Here is a 21,506-nt window from a genome sequence, read left to right as displayed (position 1 = left end):
ACCTTAGCAGCCATTCCTGAATAATGTCCAATTCATGGTAAATGAGAAGACAGTATGGAAATCACCTTAATTAGGAAACGCAAAAGGAATTCTCGCAATTTAATGCTAGAGACATCCATTTAATTCAACCTTATGAATTACAGTATTGCTTTATCATCCCAAAATTACTATGCCAATTTAAATTCTGAATGACAGCATTACTTTCACATTATTTACACTGAAAACAACTGATTTATTTGAGTGAATGGATGACTGGCTCTTTAACAATGAAAGTAGCCACTCCCAGCACACTTAGAGAAGAAAAAGTAGCAAAGGGGTAAGAGGTGAGACAGCAATACCGGTTCTTCAGGAAGTTAATGCATGTGGATCTCCCACAGCAATCAGATTCATTTCAATTAGTTAATGCTCCAGCTGTGTCCACAAGCAGATACTGGTCCTCCAAATAAGTACAGAGCTGCTATGACACATCTGGATACCTGAGGCTTTCCTCAAAATATGTAAAGCTGGGGCTGCACAAAGTGCCATCAAAGTACTAGACTTTAGGGTCTTTGCTTTGAATTGGGTATCAATATATTTTTCAAGGCTCTGGATTTAAATTTGAACATAATGAGGTAAGTGAAACAGGTGTATGGGGAATTTTACATGAGGATCTAAACCAGCACAAGGATAACTTGAGATGAGCAGTACATCTGATTGTTATCTGCCCACTGGATGTTATCAGTGTTGGTCACTCCAATAGGAAAAGGCACCTACAGGAAGTTTTAGGAAAATCATCATCAGTGATTAAATGAAAGACTAGAATATTTATGTGCATTAGCATTAGAGTGACTAAGTATTTTTACAGTAGATGTGTACAAGACAACAAACGTCAAAATCTTAATTGTTCTTAGAGTGAGGCATTTAATGGAACATTAGTGTTAGGATCTGGGTGCTTGAAACATTGTAACTTTATCAGATATACCTAACCCAGCTCTAATGTTATGCAGGAGATTAATACATATTCTGTTTTAGGCAAAACATTCATCCTTCTGGTGCTGCTACATAAATTTCCATCATCTCACAATACTGATTTGTAGATTGGAAAAAGTAATTTAAAACAAATGGCTGGATGATTTTTGTGGATATGCTGGCTTGGGCACTACTTGTGTGGAGGACACTATAAAACACATAAGTATTTATTTGAAAATAGCACACATTCCTTAATACAAATTAAGCTAAATTTTAAAATTATTCTGGAAAATTTTAGATAAACCTATTATAAATACTGTTCATTTATTTGTGTTTCCTGTTTTTCACTCTGGAGTGTCAGGTACCAACAAACACCAGCCCTAAGTAGGGTCTTTTGGTAGTCACTAAAACTCTCAACTGGTTTATTAAGAATCCTCAAGTAACCTAACTAATTAGATAAACACATCTCTTGTCAAAAACCAACTTGGATTTTGAATACAGATTTTAGGCTATGTGAAAATCATAGTAACAGGCATTAAAAAGTGATATGTACAAAAATCGCAGCATACTTAGGAAATTCCAGCAATATAGATGCACAAAGTGCACTTTGGATATAGCAGAATACTTCTATTACATTCAAGATGAATGTCTTATTATTTTTATCCATTTATTTAACTTTATCCAATGTCATTATTACAGTATTACAGTATTGGGGGGTCACTTGTGCAGTAAAAATTCAATTCTACAAGAATTCTATGCAGTTTTTAACTAACTATGGAAAGGTTTTACTTATGGGTATGCTAAAGTATGCAACAGTTTTGTACTGACTAATTGCTATGAAGTTGTACAGGAAACATACACAGAATTCCTCCATGGAGTACCTTAAATATTTCTACCACAATCAAATAGAAATGTTATCTTATTTTAGGATAATTTATACTTTTAGTTATGTTTAGTCAGATTCTATAGTTATGATGTTATTTTAACACCTATATTTTTCACTAATATGATTTTAAAAATTGGAGTGAAGGAATACTCCATCCAAAAATGATATATGTTTTATATGTTACTCCATGTGACATATTGATGGCTGAAAAAAATTTAATCTCAGGTTTTCATGAAAAATGAGAGACAGAAAATGTTTTATGATATACTACTGTACAACGACAATGTGAAAAATGCAAAAAAGAACAAAATTCTAAGGTTTCCCACATTGCATAATCCCCATGTTTGTTATCCAGTCCAAATGCAAGTTTTTATTTAATAAAATATTAAGTTATTTCAGAAAAAATCAACATACATTGTAAAAAGGAAAACATTCCCATAATACTGTGCTTTTGAATTGAAAATCTGCCTCTACTTCTCAATCACTGGTCAAGAGTCCTGTCTTCAATTCATATCTTATTGGAATGACATTCCTGTTTACAATGTACTGTGCTTTTTCTGGAAATAACTATTAATAACACTTTAGTGATAACTGTATACATTTTCCATGATTTGAGCATATGACTCAAGTGGGCATGTGAATTATGCAACATGAGAAATCACTTGACATCACAAATGATTTTATGAGGTGTCACATGACAGTTTGGGCATCAAACTAAAAGAACTGGGAATTAAGGGTGTAGTGTATAGATGGGTATACAATTGGCTCAGACAGAAGAAGCAGATGGTTATGGTGCAAGGAACCATATCAGAATTGGCTGACATTAAGAGTGGTGTCCCACTGAGGGCAGTTTTAGGGCCACTGATATTTTTAATATACATAAATTATTTGGATAGAAATATAAACAACAAGCTAGTTTAGTTTGTAGATGATACCAAGCTAGGTGGATTAGCAGAGTCTAGTACCAGGTGAATCATTACAGAGAGACTTGGACAGCATATAGGATTGGGAAGATGAAATCAAATAGAAGTAAATGTAAATTATTACATGTTGGAAATAAAAATGTTACGTTTGAATACAAAATAGGAGGTCTGAAATGAGAAAGCAAACCTAATGAGAGAGATTTAGAGGCTGTAGAGGACTTGTCACTAATAACTGCCAAACAGTGTTCAAATGCCAATAAGAAGGCTAACAGAATGTTAGGTTATATAGTGCCCTGATGTGTAGAGTATAAGTCCAAGGAGGTTATGCTCAAGCTTTATAACACGCTGGTGAGGCCTCATCTGGAGTACTGTGTTAAATTTTTGTCTTCGGGCAGCAAAAAGGACATAGCAGTGCACGGAATAATCCAGAGAACAATGATAAGACTCATTCCAGGGCAACAGGGGATGAATTATGGAGAAAATTTAAAAGAACTCAACCTTTTCTGTTAACCAAAATGAAACTGTGAGGAGACATAACTGAAGTAATAAAATTTATGAAGGAAATTAATACAGTGGATCGGGACTCTTATTTTAAAATGAGATCAGCAAGAACATGGGGAAACAGTTGGAAACTAGTTAAAAATAAAGTTCTCACAAACATTAGGAACTTTTTCTTTACACAGAGAACCATAGACACATGGAATAAGCTATCGAGTACAGTGGTTGACAGTAGGATTTTAGGGACTTTCAAAACTAGACAATGTTATTTTGGAAGAATTAAGTGGATAGGATTGGCAAGCTTTGTTGGGCTAAACGGCCTGTTCTCATCTAGATTGTTCTAATGAGAAATGTGAGAATTTCATATTTTTTGTTTGCGTTTTCGGGCGGCATGGTGGTGCAATGGTAGCACTGCTGCCTCGCAGTAAGGAAACCTAGGCTTCCCAGGTCCTCCCTGCGTGGAGTTTGCATGTTCTCCCCGTGTCTGTATGAGTTTTCTCCAGGTGCTCCGGTTTCCCCCCACAGTCCAAAGACATGCAGGTTAGGTGCATTGGCAATCCTAAATTGTCCCTGGTGTGTGCATGTGTCCTGCGGTGGGCTGGTGCCCTGCCTAGGATTTGTTCCTGCCTTGTGCCCTGTGTTGGCTGAGATTGGCTCCAGCAGACCCCTGCGACCCTGTATTAGGATATAGCAGGTTGGAAAATGACTGACTGTTTTATTTTCACATAGTTTGCTGCTGTATAGCACTGGTCACCATTGGGTTCTATTATATCATAAACTTTTTGTCTTGTTCTGCTTGGAATAATGAGATTAAAAGCTTTTTTTTTTTTTTTACAGCCGTCACTACAAACTATCTTCTTATATAATATGTGAATTGTGAATTGTGAATTTCCCCTTGGGATTAATAAAGTATCTATCTATCTATCTATCTATCTATCTATATGCTACCGTGGCTGTTCGTTTGTCTGTCTAGGATTTTAAATCACCTGTAGCTCGCAAACCGTTTGACCTATTAACCTGAAATTTGGTACATATATACTATGTGAACTCTACTGTCTGCTTTCCGGGTGATGATTTTTATAACTCTTTTTGTTTTATGTTATTGTAGAATCACCTCTCAGCAGCAGGGCTGTTATGCAGCACATGCGTATGGCTAAATCATTCTTGATGCAAATTGAAGATTTAAGTGTCAGTTTAAGTGAAAAATTAACATACTACGAACAGGTAGTCCCCAGGTTACCGACATCCGACCTATGACTTATGAACCGGCCACAGCTGCGACGCATACGCCTCAGTAAGTGCCACTCCATCATCTTTGGCCTGGGGACACTGCAAGCGGTGGCTGGATGGAGGCTGTAGGGGGGTGATTTCACTGCTCCCGCAGTGTAGTGTCCCTTGGGCGGCTCCCGCTGGCAAATGGTTTCACTGCCTGCCCCGTTCGTTCTCGGTGGGCGGCTGGTAATGCTGCAAGCAGTGGCTGGACTGGGGCTGGAGGGAGGCGATTCCGCTGCTCGTGCAGTGTAGCGCCCCTTGGGTGGCTCCCGGTGGCAAGCGGCTTCACTGCCCGCCCACCACACATGGCTGCCCCATTCGTTCTATTTGGGTGAATGCTGCAGGCAGCATACTGTAGTGGAGGTGACTGTGAAGTGGGCTGGTGATGAACCGCCCCTCGATGCCCCCATTCATTCTCAATAGCAAGCCTGCTTGTACTGTTATGTACATAGCAGGAAGTTGTCTCTTGTCAGTACATCAGACATGTTGACGACTGGTGCCTTCCTGCTGTGATAGTGTGTACACTGCTGTGCAGAAGAGCTCATCTTAATCTTTTGTCTTCACCCTTCAACAATGTCTTTGAAACACAAATCTGATGCAAGTGCTGGTGATACAGCAAAGAAGAGAAAAACCATCACCATTGAAAATAAAGTAGAAATAATAAAAAGGTCAGAGAGATGTGAAACTCCATCATTCATTGGCAGAGCACTTGGTTACAGTCGGTCAACAATAGCATTTATTAAATTTATGTAATAAATTTTGACCACTTCAATCATGTCACATCTCAGTCTCCAGTAGCTTATACAGAAATGGATCCTCTCTTTCAGTTTTTTGTCATAGCACATACATTGCAGTCCTGAAGTCAATTTTCCTAGTATAATATAATTTTTGGATGGGTGATTCCTTTAAAGATGCATAGATGGACAGTTAGGAAAATTTTAACTAAATTCTAGCCTAATGGGGACTGACTAAATATAAACTTTTATTTTTAGCAATTTAACTTTTTTATATATTTAAAGGTGCCTGGTGCTCTTGGCTCCTCAGATTGGCACTGGTGCCCGCTAATCTACATTTAACAAACAGGTTTTAAAATGGATATATGATTACTTTGTTCTTAAAAAATAATTTTTGCTTCTAAATGGTTGACCAGACAGTTGGAATTTACTTGCCAGCCTTTCTGATCTGGGCGGACTGGTGGCTCTGAGGCTAGGAATGTGTGTTCGAATCCCGTAAATGGCAAAAGTGACTTTACTTCGTTGGACCCTTGAGCAAGACCTTTAACCTGCAATTGGTCCAGCCTGGGTATGACGTTAATCTGCATCCAGCCCTCCAACCTGCAGGGAAAATCCAGCAACCATAAAAAAAACCTCACACTGTTCCATTCCATCTGGTGCGGTGACAACTGTGCAACTCGGGTCCTAATCTGGTTTGTCATGTAGTGGGTGCGGCAATGCGCTCTATAAGTGCGGGCTCCTAACCTCTCTCTCTCTGATCTGCAATACAACACCTTTAGCAGCAGGGCACAATTCAAACTTTAAAAAAAATCTACCCATCCATCCCGCTAATCCAAAGAACAGCGAAGAAACCGAAGCTTATCCCACCCAGCAGGCACCGGAGCATTACTTTTGTTATTTCAAAATACTGAAAAATTCCAAAAAGCGTCTTTCTTACACTTAAAAGATATTCGGTTCTAGTTGATGCAATAATGTGATGAGCGAATAAACGCACAGCTAGTATTTTGAGCTCTGCATTTACTCAAATAACAAACCGATTCTCCACACCACAATAGCCACAGTAAAATAAAGGAGGAAAATGTCTGTGAGCTTAAACATTGGATGACATAGCTCTAAAGAACACCGTGACAGCATTGCAGCCTTAATGCGTCTAAATACTCCGAGCCATTGCGCTATAGGACGAGTAACGCGGAACAAATTTCACGATCAGGTCGGCCGACTCAAAAGAGGTTACAAAAGCAGAGCGAACACCAGACCAACAAATTGCTGCTTAAGCAGTAGGTTGCGTCTCTGTAGTGTATACTGGAATAATGGCTACAGTTTTTCATTTTTTTTTACCTGAAATGCTGCTACGCTCTATACTGCAATACAACGCCTACTGCAGACTTAGACATTCCCACAGACACAGAAGGGTACGGAACAGCAGGCGGAGTGGCAGCCACTTCCGTGTTTGCTGGTGGGTGGGTGGACCTCCCTCCTCTCCTCTTTTTTCTGTCATATAATCACTCGCTTTTCCTCGACTCTTGCTCCTGTACTTTCTGAAAGACAGACGGCCCAACAGGTAATCGGTCACTTTTTCAACTTTCTATTCGGTGTTTTGCTGCAGGACGTTTTCGTCGTCTGACAAACTGGATTATTGGGTTTTTAAGTTTGAATAAAAGTAATGGGATGCTTGAATTTTGTTTAAAAATGGAGAACAAGCCGTGGCGACAGTATTCTCTGATCCGTGTAAACCACAAAAACGGTAAGCAGCAAAAGCCCCGAATCCGTTCGCCGCAGTCATATTAATGTAAAAGTAGCACCTGCAATAGTCGGGTGGGTCAGCTTGCTTGTCAATGAATTGCTCATGCATGCTTTACTAATTCACGCGGGGCTCTTTCTCCCGTCACAACGCCCCCCCAAGGTGGATTGATTACCACACGTGTGTTACATGCACCTGACAGAACATATTTGGCATCATTCCTTTTACTCATCAGTAACGATAAACTTATCCGAGCGTCTTTCATGTGAGACTTTGTGCAATGATAAGTTTATACACCATCTACCCATTTGCCACCCTGTGTTATCAGTTTATAGTCGTGTGCAGCTTTAAGCACGAAACAAAACCAAACCAAGTGGGATACAAATACTATAGTAATTGAAAATGAATCACGCAAGTCGCAGTCACACGCCTAAAACGAAGGGATGCAGACAGCATATAATATAAAAAAGTGCTTAGCAATGCTGTATTTTAAAGAAATTATAGGCTTTTCCAGCGACACCGAAGGCCAACTTCATTAGCGTGGGTTTGAATTCCCATGTAGAATTAACTTTATAGGCAGACAGTAAGTTACCAGTCACGAGTTACGAGCTTAAATTACCCCAGCTCTAGCTGTTCTGTCAGCACAGGCAGAAATCCAGTTTTAATATTTTCATTAAATCATTCAGATCACACATGCATGTAATATGAAACTATCAAAATCTTACTAAATTCTCTTGGCCATGCATGGATGTGAACAGATATAAGTTTTTGTATGCAGATTTTGCCTTCTAGATAAACAGCCATCCAAGTCTTTTGCAAATAAATAAAAAGAACTAATCACAGCATTTTGTGAAGTTCATTATTAGTTAAAAAGGCTGGCTCCCGGTCATCACGCAGTGACACTCATATCCACCTCGTCATATTGGTTTGCTATAAAATATTTCAACTGAAGGACTATTTAAACTCAATGAAAACTATCCATGCATCCATCCATTTTTAGATCCTGCTTTGATCATTACAGGGTAACATTGAGCGAGAGCCTGTGCTGTCAGCATTAAATGCAAATCAGAAGCTGTTGCATAACAGAATGCCAGCTCATCTTGGGACACGTTGAAGCAATGTCCACACCCAATTTTGGAATAGTGAGATGGAAGTAACACTATTGTTTGGGATAAGGACGGAAAGCAAAACATGAAGAGAAAACCTGTAAAGACTTTGGGTGAGCCTTCAGTTTCTTACAGTATTGTTGCCAGATTTTGACTTTAATATTTGTAGCTATGATGCAAAAGGGCTAATCAACTTACCTTCATGCATTTAGGTGCTTCAGGTATTTAAACAATTTTGTCGTAATGGTCCAAGATTTGCCCCCACATTCTAAATCAGATCTAAAGCCATATATTATCAATTAGCGCTTTTCATGCTAGTGTACAAAATGAAGTAAAGCTGTTTCACGTCATAATATTCTGGAAGTATGCAAGATTCAGAGTATGTTGTGCATGCTGTATAGTGGGTTACTTTTAAGAACAGTGTTCTTCCAGTATGGGCAATAAAAGAATTACATTGATCTGTGGATGTTCCCTATCTAAACAATTTTAATAACAGTATTTCTTTAGGCAGAACATTTCACAGTTGACTCTTGCAGTATGTTGACTATCAGTCAACATGAAGGAAAGCAGTTCTCATAAAAGCCGGTGCCTTCCATTATGTTTAATAGATGTCACTTCTTATTCTGCTATGCTATTCTATGCATTTCAAGTTCTTTTATCCTTATAATTCCAAGAAAGTATTACTTTTTTGTTATGAAATAATTTGTATTAAAAAAATAACAAAACAAGTAAATGCATATATCCGTTGTAATGGACAGCCAGCATTCTTACCTGGCCGGGACCCCACCGTAAAAGAAGGCACAGGGGAAATAGCTTACATGTGGCAATACTTCCTCTAGGACAACAGAGGCGGCCCCCCAGGCTTGCAGCAGGGCCACAGGTTTGGTGCATGGAAGCTCAAGTCTACTGGGATCTTTGGCCACCGCCAGGGTACACCTTGACGATTGCTGAGCCCTTGGTTGCAGCACTTCCCCCACACCCGGAATTTCTGCCGGATTAGGTCACCAAGCATCTGGAGCTCTTCTGGGTGTCTTATTAAAGGAGCCAGCTGCCACTCTTCTGAGAGCCAGAGTCGGGAGGTGGAGGACAAAGCTTGTGGGAGTATGACTGGAAGCAGACAAGTGACAGAAGAGACAAGAGAAAAGGACTGTGTGTTATATATTTGGTGTTTTGTACTGTGTGCTGTGAAGTGCGGAGCAAGACAAAAGCATTTCCCACAGCTAAATAAAGGTGTGTTGTGTGCTGGATTTGGTCTTGGCATCTGTTGTGTCTGGGATTTGGGGAGCTGTATGCCCCCTGGTGTCCACACCATACACTTGACAATAATGACCATATAAAGCATGTAGCCAGAAAGTTAGTTGAATATTAAGAGTGTAATAACAAAAATAGTAATAATAAAAAGCTACTTTCCCCACATCCACCATACACTTGCCCTGAGGATGGACAAAGAGAGAGAGAGAGAGAGAATTTCTCAGTCCAAAAGACAACATGGGAACCTTAAGCGTTAGTCATGAGAGAATATTCTGCTACTAATGAGTTGAATGAGGAAGGAGAGACAAAAAGTCTTAGTGATAAGGAGAGAGCAGTGTCTTACAGATCAACCCTTGGTCTGAATTGTGGAGCCAGGTGAGTGATTGATCAGCTTGGCAAAAAGTTCTAAATGAATGAGATTATAGAAGGAAGATTTCCAAGTGATGGTAGAGAACAATTTCCATCGTGAGGCTAAAACCAACTTCTAAACCAAGAAAGCCAACATTGTTAGCATTTGCTAGAGAGACTAAAGGGGATAGGTCCAGCAACACCAACATTTGAGAGAGTTAGCAACAAAGTGATGCCAGTGTGGCGGCAATCCTGAAACAAGTGGAGGAAAGTTCAGATACTTTTTAGGGAGCACAAGTGACATATGGGATTGAATGTTAGGCCCATTGGATGATGTGTGTCTGGAGTAGAGTATAATTAATGTTGAATGTGTAACTGTGTGTACTGGTGGTCAGGATTATTTGAAGAATGTTATGTTTTGAAAAATGGAGATTATTTCTTATTGCCTTCTCTGCGTTGAAGACTATTCACATTATTAAATAATGCTGCATTATGTTTCTGTTTTGTTTTGAAGTAGAATGAAACTTTCTCACTTCAGAGCTTTCAAACATACATTTGGGGTAGACTGTGGTTATGAAGTTGGTTGCTTTAAGACTTCTCTGAATGTGCCAAATTAACAGAATTTGAGGCACATACAAAAATCTTAATCCTGAACACCGGTACTGTGACTGAGATTTGATTATTTGTGTTGCAGGTAAGATTTTGGGGCCTCATAAGTTACATGAATGCCTAAACTGGATTACTATATTGGTCTAGTGTTTTTTTTTGATATAATGTTTTTAACTTAGTATGTCCAACTCAGGGTTTTGGTTGGTCAGCGTCTGTCCCAGCAGCATCAGACACAAGGTTGGAAACAGCCCCTCCTATAAAATTTCAGAAACATACGTGTTATGTTGGGTTACTTTATTTAGCAGTTGGTCCAAAAACAGAACTGTGTTAAAAATATTACCCTTTTTGTACAGGAAATATTAAGTTGGGTTTCACACCTCAATTTATTTTTGAATAGGCATTAATCAGTCTTTCAGCAAGTAACTTGCCTTAGAAACGAGGCATGCAGTACATCCTTGTGACAACCATGAAGAAATTAAAATGTGGTCAGATGTTTACTCATTTTAGCCCAGCTCCATGTTAAATATAATTTTTTGCTTTTATGACATTTCCTTGAAAGTAGATTTTAATAGAATTCTGAAATGAGAAATAATATATCTGATGTTGTTTTTACTATGAAGGTGCACATTTCTGTCTTTTTATTTAAACTATCATAGGTTACATGTGCTTTGACAGTGAAATTGCATTATATTAATGAAATGATGGCCCATTTATATACTTGTTTGTTTCATCCATTTTCAGTTCTGCTTTAAAACATCTAGTTTCACTTTGGCACCTTAGTCTTTTCTGGCATCCTGAAGCAATTCCAGTCATTCTGGCCCACCAGTTAAATCTAGTGTCACTAGTCCCTTGAGATGTAATCAACTGTGGTGACTACTATGCCACCATATCTTCTGTGTTTCATGGTTTATCAGTTATATTTTCAACCGAAATGATAGGCTGGTTCTTTTAGTATCAAACTGCTTAGTCCAGTTGGGAATGGAGCCTATCCTGCCAGCATTTGGTGCATGGGAGGAACCAACTCATAATGGAGAGACAGTCCCTTGCAAGAATCCATTGTGCCATTATCATAATGAGATAATGGTAAGAACTGTCAATAAACCTAAGCTACACATGTTAGGGATGTAGGTGAAAAATCATTTAAATCAGTTAATTCTTATACTGTATGACTTTTATTTTAGCGTTATCACCACAATAAGCTTTATGAAGTATGTAGGATTAGAGTGCATAAGAAAAAAAATACAGTCTTCATTTTAATAACTGCACACTTCTTTACAAAGTAGAAATATTTTTATTTTCTTAAAACTCACAGAAGTGTATTAAATCACATTCATTTTAGGAAGTCAGTTTTATAAAAATGTTCTTTCTTAATGTAACCTTGTTATTGTATGATGGAAACAGTGTACATTTCAGTCTCTAAAACAGTATGGTATTTCCTTTTTGCAGTCAAAATATGATTTAATCTCTTGCCTGTTATATTGCATACATTGTTACATATGTCCTCCCAAAGCAGAAGTCCCTGTCTAATGAAGTCACGCATTTTAGTGTAGCTTATTTTCAAATAAATTGTCCCATGTGCAGAGTACACCCATCCATTATCCAACCTGCCATAGCCTAACTACAGGGTCACAGGGGTCTGCTGGAGCCAATACCTACCAACACAGGGAGTAAGGCAGGAAACAAACCCCGGGCAGCATGCCAGCACTCCAAGCACAAACTAGAGACAATTTAGAATCGCTAATGCACCTAACCTCCATGTCTTTGGACTGTGGGAGAAAACTGGAGTACCCAGAGGAAACCCACGCAGACACGGGGAGAACATGCAAACTCCATACAGGGAGGACCCGGGGAAGCGGGTTTCCTAACTGTGAGGCAGCAACGCTACCACTGTGCCACCATGCCACCCATAGAGTACATTGAAATGCTTAATTGTAGTAAAGTAGGAGATATTGAACGGTATCTGTCAGCCTGAATTTTCATTTCTTTAAGGGCTCAGCCTGACAGCCAGATAGACACATAGACTTAGGGATTTTAGTGGATTGGTTGTGGGGGGTATATTGGATTTATAAAAATAAAAACTATATCCTAATTAATGCCAATGCCTATTAGTCGTTGCTCACCCAAACAAACAATTGGTTTAAATCTCAGGCATAATCATTGTCTGTTTTGAGATCTTCTTGTGTCTTCATGAATTTCTTCACATTCTCAGGTGAATGCCAACTGACATACAGGTTAGGATAAACATAAATAAACGTAAATTGGACTGGTAAAATTGAGTTTTGGTATGCCTTGTTATGGGCTGGTCCTCTGTCTAGAACTGTGGCCTGTAGTTCTCCTGCGATATGCTCTCTCTGACTCCCTGTGACCCATTATTAAAAAAGCAGTTGTGAAAAATGAATGGATGGAGCAAGTGTTGATAAGTATTACATGTGTTGTTCCAAGTAAATTGCCAATTGATTTTTCTGTCAGTTTGTATTATAATGTACTATTTTGCTTTATAAAGTGCTTTGAGATTCTGCTTATTATGAAGTAAATTTTAAGATATTTCAAGGTCACTTCATTTCATTAAGCATAGACTGTCTTTGTGGATCATTTTGTATTCTTAAGCGAAGCAGATGCATCTTGTGTCTTGATTGTGTAAAAAGAGGATTATAAAGTAGTTTATAGTTAAAGAAGAATTTATTTCACCGCTGTCTTATTTACAGGGATGCCAAAGCCACTTCCCTGTTGTTAATCATGATAAGTTGTGAATTTATCAAAAGCATTAAAAAAATTTTTTATACTCATTCATGCTCTTTGTACTTGTTTATTTGTGCAAAAATACACAAAAACAACTAGTACATTCACTTGTATTTATAATGTAAAAATCTGTACTAAAATAGCATTTTACTGTGTTTGTAAAAGTATCCAGAACTGGTGCTCAGTAGTATAATTAAATAACTATACCTAACCATGCAGTAAACTATGAATTTATATTGATGTTAACCATTGCATAAAGTTGGCAGTTACCCATTTGGAGAAAATGCCTGCTTACATTAATATGCACTTTCTTTTACTCATTGTATTTCTTAGCATAGGGGTACTCAAACGGCGGACTGCGAAGGCGTTTTTGGCGGACCGCGACTGTCTTCTGCGTAAGTCAAAAGTCCGAATATAAAAGCACCAAAATTGTTGTTGTTTTATTATTTACTCTGTAGCAGGGTTGCCAACTGGCATTTTTAATGCCAAATAACTGAAATCTGCCATTTTTGAAAGCTGTTTGCCATATAAAATTTGCATTTGGTCTACTGGCATTTTATTGGTCTTTTTACAAGCCGTTTGGTCTATAAATTTTTCAGTTGGTCTGTTCACTTTTTGTCTGAGCTGCTGCTGGAAAGCTAATGTAACATATATCAGTAGATTCGGCCTTCGCGCATTTTTGGTATTAATCGGTGATTTGGCGGACCTGTTTTCTGTTTATTTGAATTATTTCCGGTTGCTGCAGTATACTCAGTGTCATGTCATCTGCTCCTTTGCTAAGATTTCATAATATATCCGATTTTATACAGACAGCCAGTTCATAGTTCTGTGTAATGTAAATTGATGTGCTAAGTGCTTTATGAAAGATATGATGATTCATTGGTTGGAAAAGAAGGAATATTGGACATCAGGGTGATAATCCTCTTTAATAAAACCCTTGTGTACGTCCAGTGTCCGTGTGTGTGTGTCTTCTGGTGAAGTGCGCAATGCGCATGGCTACACAGCACGTGTTCAGTCTCTTCCTGTGCATTCCCTGTGCAGAGAGAGATACACACACAGGCGCGCGTGAGTCACGCACACACACAGGCGCGCGAGTCACGCACACACACAGGCATGTACAGTCCGTGTGTTTGTCTTCTGGAGAAGTGCGCATGCAAGGGGCCACACATCACGTGTTCAGTCTCTTCATGTGCATTACCTGTGCAGAGAGAGACAGTCACACACACAGGCGTGCGCGAGTCACACACACGTCACACACACACACACACACACATGCGCGCGAGTCACACACACACAGGCGGGACAAACAGGCACGCGCGACAGACAGACAGACAGACAGACAGTCAGACACACACACAGGCGAGAGACGGACAGACACACACACAGACACAGAGGCGTGCGCTTACACGTGAGACACACACACACAAGCACACGCGTGCATTGTTGCAATGTTACTTTTCTTGGTTGTTTATTAAATTACAGATTTTTCAAATGTTAATTTTTTTCCCCTGTGCTTAAAACTCATTAAAAAAAGAGTTTTTAGTGAGCGGGTCATAAGGCTATAGCGCAAATTATTGCAGTCTTAGTTTTCTCTGTTGTACAAGGTTTTCTTAGTGTTAGTCAATGTTTTTACATTTAGTTTACTATTACGCTGTGCTTTTTATGGTATAGTTAACTATATTTGTGCTTAAAAACTTAAAAAAATATATATTTACATACAGTTCATACGGTCTGGAACGGATTATGGTCGTGAACCGAGGTTCCACTGTATTACTGTCAGACAAAATTACAGGCATTTCACGGAAATACAAACCAGTATTACTGAGAGAGAAAATTAAAGGCACACAATACAGTGACACATATTACAGCCACATACAAGTTCCCTTGCCATTTAATATAGACTGTTCATACAAATGTTTATGCACTACTGTTCTAGCGCCTGTTATTTTAACGGGCTTAATGTCTAGTTAACTTAATATTTTGGCACAGCTACATGCCTTTCAGCTAAGAAATACAGTGAAAATGTGTTACATCTGAAAATGGAAATCCAGAGAAGTAGATTTAAGAAATAGTGGTGGTGTTGAGGGCAGAGCCCTGATTTTGGACTATTTGGGAATAGGTTTCAAGAAGACACTTTTCATTATTGTATTTACAAAATGATGCTCAGGTCTAGGGAAACAATCTGCTGTGTGTAACTTTTAATTATTAATATTTGTTTTGATTTTGCAGTCTGTAACAATGAATGAGTTGTGACTCCATTATTTGCCTGCATTCTGATTTTTCAGTGAGTAAGTTTTGCTGTTATTTCAAACGGCTTAAAGGGGAGCATAGAGGTTAGTGCTGTCACCTCACCTATCTATCTATCTATCTATCTATCTATCTATCTATCTATCTATCTATCTATCTATCTATCTATCTATCTATCTATCTATCTATCTATCTATCTATCTATCTATCTACATTGACCAACTTGAACATTACAATTGAAGAATAGGCAGTTGACAGGGAAGTAAGCAAAAACTACTGTATAGTCGACAATATTCCTGAAGAAAATAAAACTCTTATGGATACATATACATATGGAAAAGCTTGGGAACCCCTCTCAGCCTGCATAATAATTTACTCTGCTTTCAACAAAAAAGGATAACAGTGGTATGTCTTTCATTTCCTAGGAACATCTGAGCACTGGGGTGTTTTCTGAACAAAGATTTTTAGTGAAGCAGTATTTAGTTGTATGAAATTAAATGAAATGTGAAAAACTGGCTGTGCAAAAATTTGGGTACCCTTGTAATTTTGCTGATTTGAATGCATGTAACTGCTCAATAGTGATTACTTGCAACACCAAATTGGTTGGATTAGCTCTTTAAGCCTTAAACTTCATAGACAGGTGTGTCCAATCATGAGAAAAGGTATTTAAGGTGGTCAATTGCAAGTTGTGCTTCCCTTTGACTCTCTTCTGAAGCGTGACAGCATGGGATCCTCAAAGCAACTCTTAAAAGATCTGAAAACAAAGATTGTTCAGTATCATGGGTTACAAACAACATCTTGCTGCAGATGGTGCATCTGTACATCGTTCTACAGTTCAGCGCAATTTGCACAAAGAACATCTGTATGGCAGGGTGATGAGAAAGAAGTCCTTTCTGCACTCACACCACAAACAGAGTTGTTTGCTGTATGCAAATGCTCATTTAGACAAGCCAGATTCATTTTGGAACAAAGTGCTTTGGACTGATGAGACAAAAATTGAGTTATTTGGTCATAACAAAAAGCGCTTTGCATGGCAGAAGAAGAACACCGCATTCCAAGAATAACACCTGCTACCTACTGTCAAATTTGGTGGAGGTTCTATCATGCTGTGGGGCTGTGTGGCTAGTTCAGGGACTTGGGCCTTTGTTAAAGTCGAGGGTCAGATGAATTCAACCCAATATCAACAAATTCTTCAGGATAATGTTCAAGCATCAGTCACAAAGTTGAAGTTACGCAGGGGTTGGATATTCCAACAAGACAATGACCCAAAACACAGTTCAAAATCTACAAAGGCATTCATGGAGAGGGAGAAGTACAATGTTCTGGAATGGCCGTCACAAACCCCGACTTGAATATCATCGAAAATCTATGGGATGATTTGAAGCAGGCTGTCCATGCTCGACAGCCATCAAATTGAACTGAACTGGTGAGATTTTGTATGGAAGCATGGTTAAAAATACCTCTATCCAGAATCCAGACACTCATCAAGGGCTATAGGAGGTGTCTAGAGGCTGTTTTATTTGCAAAAGGAGGCTCAACTAAGTATTGATGTAATATCTCTGTTGGGGTGCCCAAATTTATGACCTGTCTAATTTTGTTGTGATACATATTGCAGATTTTCTATTAATCCAATTAACTTAATGTCACTGCTGAAATATTACTGTTTCCATAAGGCATGTCATATATTAAAGGGAAGTTGCTACTTTGAAAGCTCAGCCAATGATAAACAAAAATCCAAAGAATTAAGAGGGGTTCTGACTGTACAGTCAAAGTTATGATGATTTGGAGGCTAGCAGTATTATTAAAGGCATCAGCCATTCCGTACAGTCACTTGTCTGTCTCCTTCATTCTGGAAAGTGGCATAGGGCCACCGGCACTTACATAATGATATTCTGGGACTATCAGCCACCCATAGATAACTGCATGACGGGCCACTTGTCTCAAATATGTAATACTGCACTTATGTATGGTTTATTATTTGCATTTTATTACTGTCTGTGGAAGACACGCAAGTAAGAATTTCACTGTCATGTTTCATTAGTAAATTTAAGCCTAACTAGGTCAATTGGCTGTCCTCCCCTTCTCAGGCATTCTGCAATATCATACATGCATGCTGGACATTGTAATAGGAAACAGATTAAATCAGTAAAGTCCTTGAGATACCACTGTAGGCATATTTCACTTCCTCTCTTGATTTACAGTACTGTGTAGCCCTGAGCTTGTCATTTAAATTGCTTGCACTTTTAATTTTAAAGTTAACATGCATGTATTTTTTATAACTTGTGAATATTGTGCTCGCAACCCATTTAGACATGTTTTTTTTATAGAGAACATTTTAAGCTGAAGAACTGTAATGTACTTCAAGAGAGTGTACTGATTTTTTTTATTGTCCTTCTTTTTGGATCTAGCAGCAGAACAATGTGCACTTGTTATTTCACTGTTGGCACTTCTTTTTTCCAAGCTCAGGACTCCATATTTTGAATTTGATGTGGTTTGTGCATGTTCTTTTTGTGTCTTTGTGGGTTTTCCTTCACATACTCAATTTTCCACTCACATTACAAAGATTTGTCTACTAAGTTAATTGTCAGTTCAAAATTTGTCCCTTGTGCTTGTGTGTTGAATTTGTGCATGTGTCATGTAATGGACTGATTCCTCGCTCAATGGCTGGTTGTTGTTATAAACCCAGTATTGCTGGGATAGGATTAAAACTGAATCAAGCAGATTCAAAAATATATTGATAGATTGGTTACTCTTTTGCTGCTTGTTTGAGTCAATCTTTTGTTTGGGTGAAGGATTGGCAGGTGGCTTGGTTGACTTTAGGGTCATTGCAGGTCCTTGACTGAGTACCCCGTGATCTCATTTGGTCATCCCTCTGATTGCATGGCGTCCCAGAAGTTTACGTGCGGTAGATCCAGCTCCTCTATGACAATGTGACCTGGCTGCCCTTCAACATCTACATTTGTGTCCACCAAAGAGTGGCCCTATGTCTGATAATATTCATCCACTGTATGCACACCTCAACTAAAGACATTTATACGGAGATTCCATGGACACTCCTATATGGCAATGATGTCCTATTCGTGGAGGAAACACACCAAGGGCATGAAGCAATCACACAGTGATAGAAAGACCAACTGGAAGAAAACGAACTTCAGCTCAACATCAAAAAGATGGAATACATGAAATGTGGCCGGCAGACACCTAGACCCATATGTGTTGATTGACAAGACTTCAACAAAGTAACTGACTTCAAATACCTTGACTCACTTATCTCATCAGACAGTGACTCATTTCGGCACCCAAGCGTGGGTCAGTGTGGCCTGGCTGAAATGGCGCCAGGTCATGGGCATCCTTTGTGACTGTAGAATGCCCAACTTCCTCCAGGTGAAGATATATAAGTCTATCGTCTGACCAATCTCCCTTTAGGGTATGGATTATTGGGCAGCGGCAGTCAATCATAAACAAGCACTGCATACTAAACCTTTCTCCCATATAGCTTTATATCGGTAGGGCAACCACAAGCTGGAATGTGTGACTAAGTGGAGATGTATACAGTGATTATAAAAAGTATACCCCCCCCCTTGGAAGTTGACACATTTTATTGTTATACCACATTGAATAATACTTGATTTAATTTAGCACTGGTGAACTGAAAAACTAACTTTAATGTAAACTGAAAACAAATCTCTGCAAATTGATCCATATTTATTACAAATATAAAACATAAAATAATCAATCACATATGTATTCACATCCTTTAATGTGACACTCCTAAATCATTACCTGTGCATTAGTTCAGTGGAGATCATCTGTCTGTAGTCAAAGGGCTTCATTTGATTATAGTATACATCCACCTTATCTAAAATGTGGAACTTGTGGTGTCAGTAGCTTGGCCTAACCTACCCAATAAACACAAAAGAAGACTCTAAACAACTCTGTAAAAAGTGATTGAACTGCATAAGGCAGGGGAAAGATGCAAGAAATGGTCCAAGTCACTCAATATGCTTTGGAGTCCAGTTAAATCAATCATTAAAAATGGAAAGAGTATGACAAGGCTGTACATCTGTCTAGAGCAGGCCATCCACAAATATTGATTGATCGTGCATTAAGAACACCAGTGAGGAAGGCCACCAAGATAACTATGATAACTCTGAAGGAGTTACGAGCTACAGTGGATAAGATTGAAGAGACTGTGGATACAACAACAAAATATTTCACAATTTTCTGTGTTAAAGAGAAAGTCGCTGTTTAAAAAAACAAAAAAAAACAAAAATACAAAGTACAGAGAGTTTGCCAGAAGGCACTTGAGAAATTCTGAAGTCAGCTGGAAAAAAGTTCTGTTGTCTAAGTGAACTTTTTGGCCATCAGACTAAATGCCATGTTTGCCGTATTCCAAACACTGCACATTATCAAAAACACACCATCCTCACCATTAGACATGGTGATAGCAACATCATGTTGTAAGGTAGCTTCTTTGTAGCAGGTCTTGGGAAGGCTTGTAATGTAATTCATTCTGCAGAAAATCTGCGTCTTGAGAGACAATATGTTTTCCAACAACCCTAAGCATAAGGACAAACCTGCACAGAAATTACTTAGAAACACCAATGTTGATGTCCTGGAGTGGTCGAGTCAGTTCTAAATCCATTTGTGAAATTGTCAATGAACTTGAAAAAAGCTGTTATTTCATGGTCCATGTAATAACTGAGCTCACTTTTTCATTGCAGGGAGCCATAGCCTATTCTGACAGCGTGATAATAGCAGGAGTAGGCCAGAGATGGCCATCAATCTGTCACATGGCCATAATTACTCACATTTGCCAGCTAATGTAATCTGCATATTTTTAGCATATCTGAGGAATCAGTAGTGCTTAGAATAAAAACACACGGGCACAGAGAGAACTCTCTTTAAAAGTCACAATCAATATACACAACAATTAGCAGTAATGCTTCAGCAAATTGTTTTACTGATTTTCTTCTTTCAGCAAAAATGTGTTTATAGTGGAAAACTGCATGATGTTGTTTGTCAAAACTGTGAGTGATTTATTTTATCAGTAGAGAGATGAAAGAATTTTGCAAGATAAAGGTTCTTGACAGATCAGTCTCATAGACCAGTTTTAATTTGTAGCCATAGAACAGTGGGCCTCCAACATGTCGCTCGCGAGCTACCAGTAGCTCGCAACCCCTTTCCACGTAGCTTGCCGAAGGGTTAATGAATCCTACATAAATTTGAAAACTTGATTACTCCAAATAGGGGTGGGCAATCTTTCCAAAAAATCATATCACGATCCACAATCTGAATTGCAATCAATCTTTTCAATGTGGCATGCATTTAAGAGAATATCCGGACTCAAACTCATCAAGACCTAAGTAACACTTTGTTGTAAATTGTCAAAGTAATAGTGTGAGCATGTGCAACCATGGACCTGTATGCTTTTCAGGACTTGTATTTGTCTTTTCCTTAATCCTGCTAATAGCTCCTCTAACTCATACCCAGTTTTGAACTATGAGCATTTAAAACCGGATTAAGGGACGGGCCACAAAACGGGGAAGTCGACTGCTGTTTTAGGGCTAATAAAATGAAATGCTCTTTCATAAAAAGGTAAACATACTGTATACTGAGGACATACTAGATAATTCTGTGTCTGATGTATCACACTTCATTTTATTTCGGTTTTTGAAGAATCAGACTGCTCTAAAGGACAAGTTCAGTATTTTTCAAGTGGACATTATTTTTTTGAAGTATTTTATATATATTTTGAAAAATTATGTGTCTGTTCTTGCTGTTTAAAGTGCCATTTTTTGTGCCAACTGTCCAAACGCAATAATGAAAGTCTTAAAAAGAATACATCCATTTACAAGCCAAGAATATTCTCAATTATTGATTAATGCTTGAATTGCACACATATTCTGAAATAGTGTATCCATATTGTTTTTGAGTAAAAAATATTTGTATAAGATTCAGCCATTTATAAAAAAAAGTTCAACTACGCTCTTCACATCCATCAGTTATTGTTGTTGTAATGTTTTCCTCAGATTTAGCCAAATAAACTGTCAATTTTTACAAACTTTATGTCCCACTAAGAAGAAGCAATGATTCTGTAAACAGCTTCAGTCATGTGCATTATTTCATGCTATTGTACTTACTACTGTAAAGTGGAAGTATTCGGTAAGGTGTAAGGCTTATGTTTCAACCAATGCCTCATAG

The 21,506-nt window shown here is 38.4% G+C and overlaps 1 protein-coding gene across 4 annotated transcripts in view; it reads left to right on the top strand.

Annotated features, from left to right (window-relative positions):
* Positions 1-423: 423 nt before the first annotated feature.
* Positions 424-21,506, top strand: part of pld1a (phospholipase D1a) — a 254,737-nt gene continuing 233,654 nt past the window's right edge. For 2 of the 4 annotated variants that reach the window (XM_039761463.1, XM_039761429.1), the window contains exons 1-2: positions 6,739-6,822; positions 8,024-8,221. The gene's annotated coding sequence lies outside the window, so the exon portion shown is untranslated. Of the gene's footprint in view, positions 612-6,738; positions 6,823-8,023; positions 8,222-21,506 lie in introns of those variants that run through there. The other 2 variants (XM_039761453.1, XM_039761446.1) reach the window with 2 other exon arrangements.

Source organism: Polypterus senegalus, chromosome 1, assembly GCF_016835505.1.
Source record: "Polypterus senegalus isolate Bchr_013 chromosome 1, ASM1683550v1, whole genome shotgun sequence".
NCBI lineage: Eukaryota > Metazoa > Chordata > Cladistia > Polypteriformes > Polypteridae > Polypterus > Polypterus senegalus.
The sequence above is the reverse complement of the archived record's forward strand: the minus strand, read 5'-3'. Positions and strand labels throughout refer to the sequence as shown.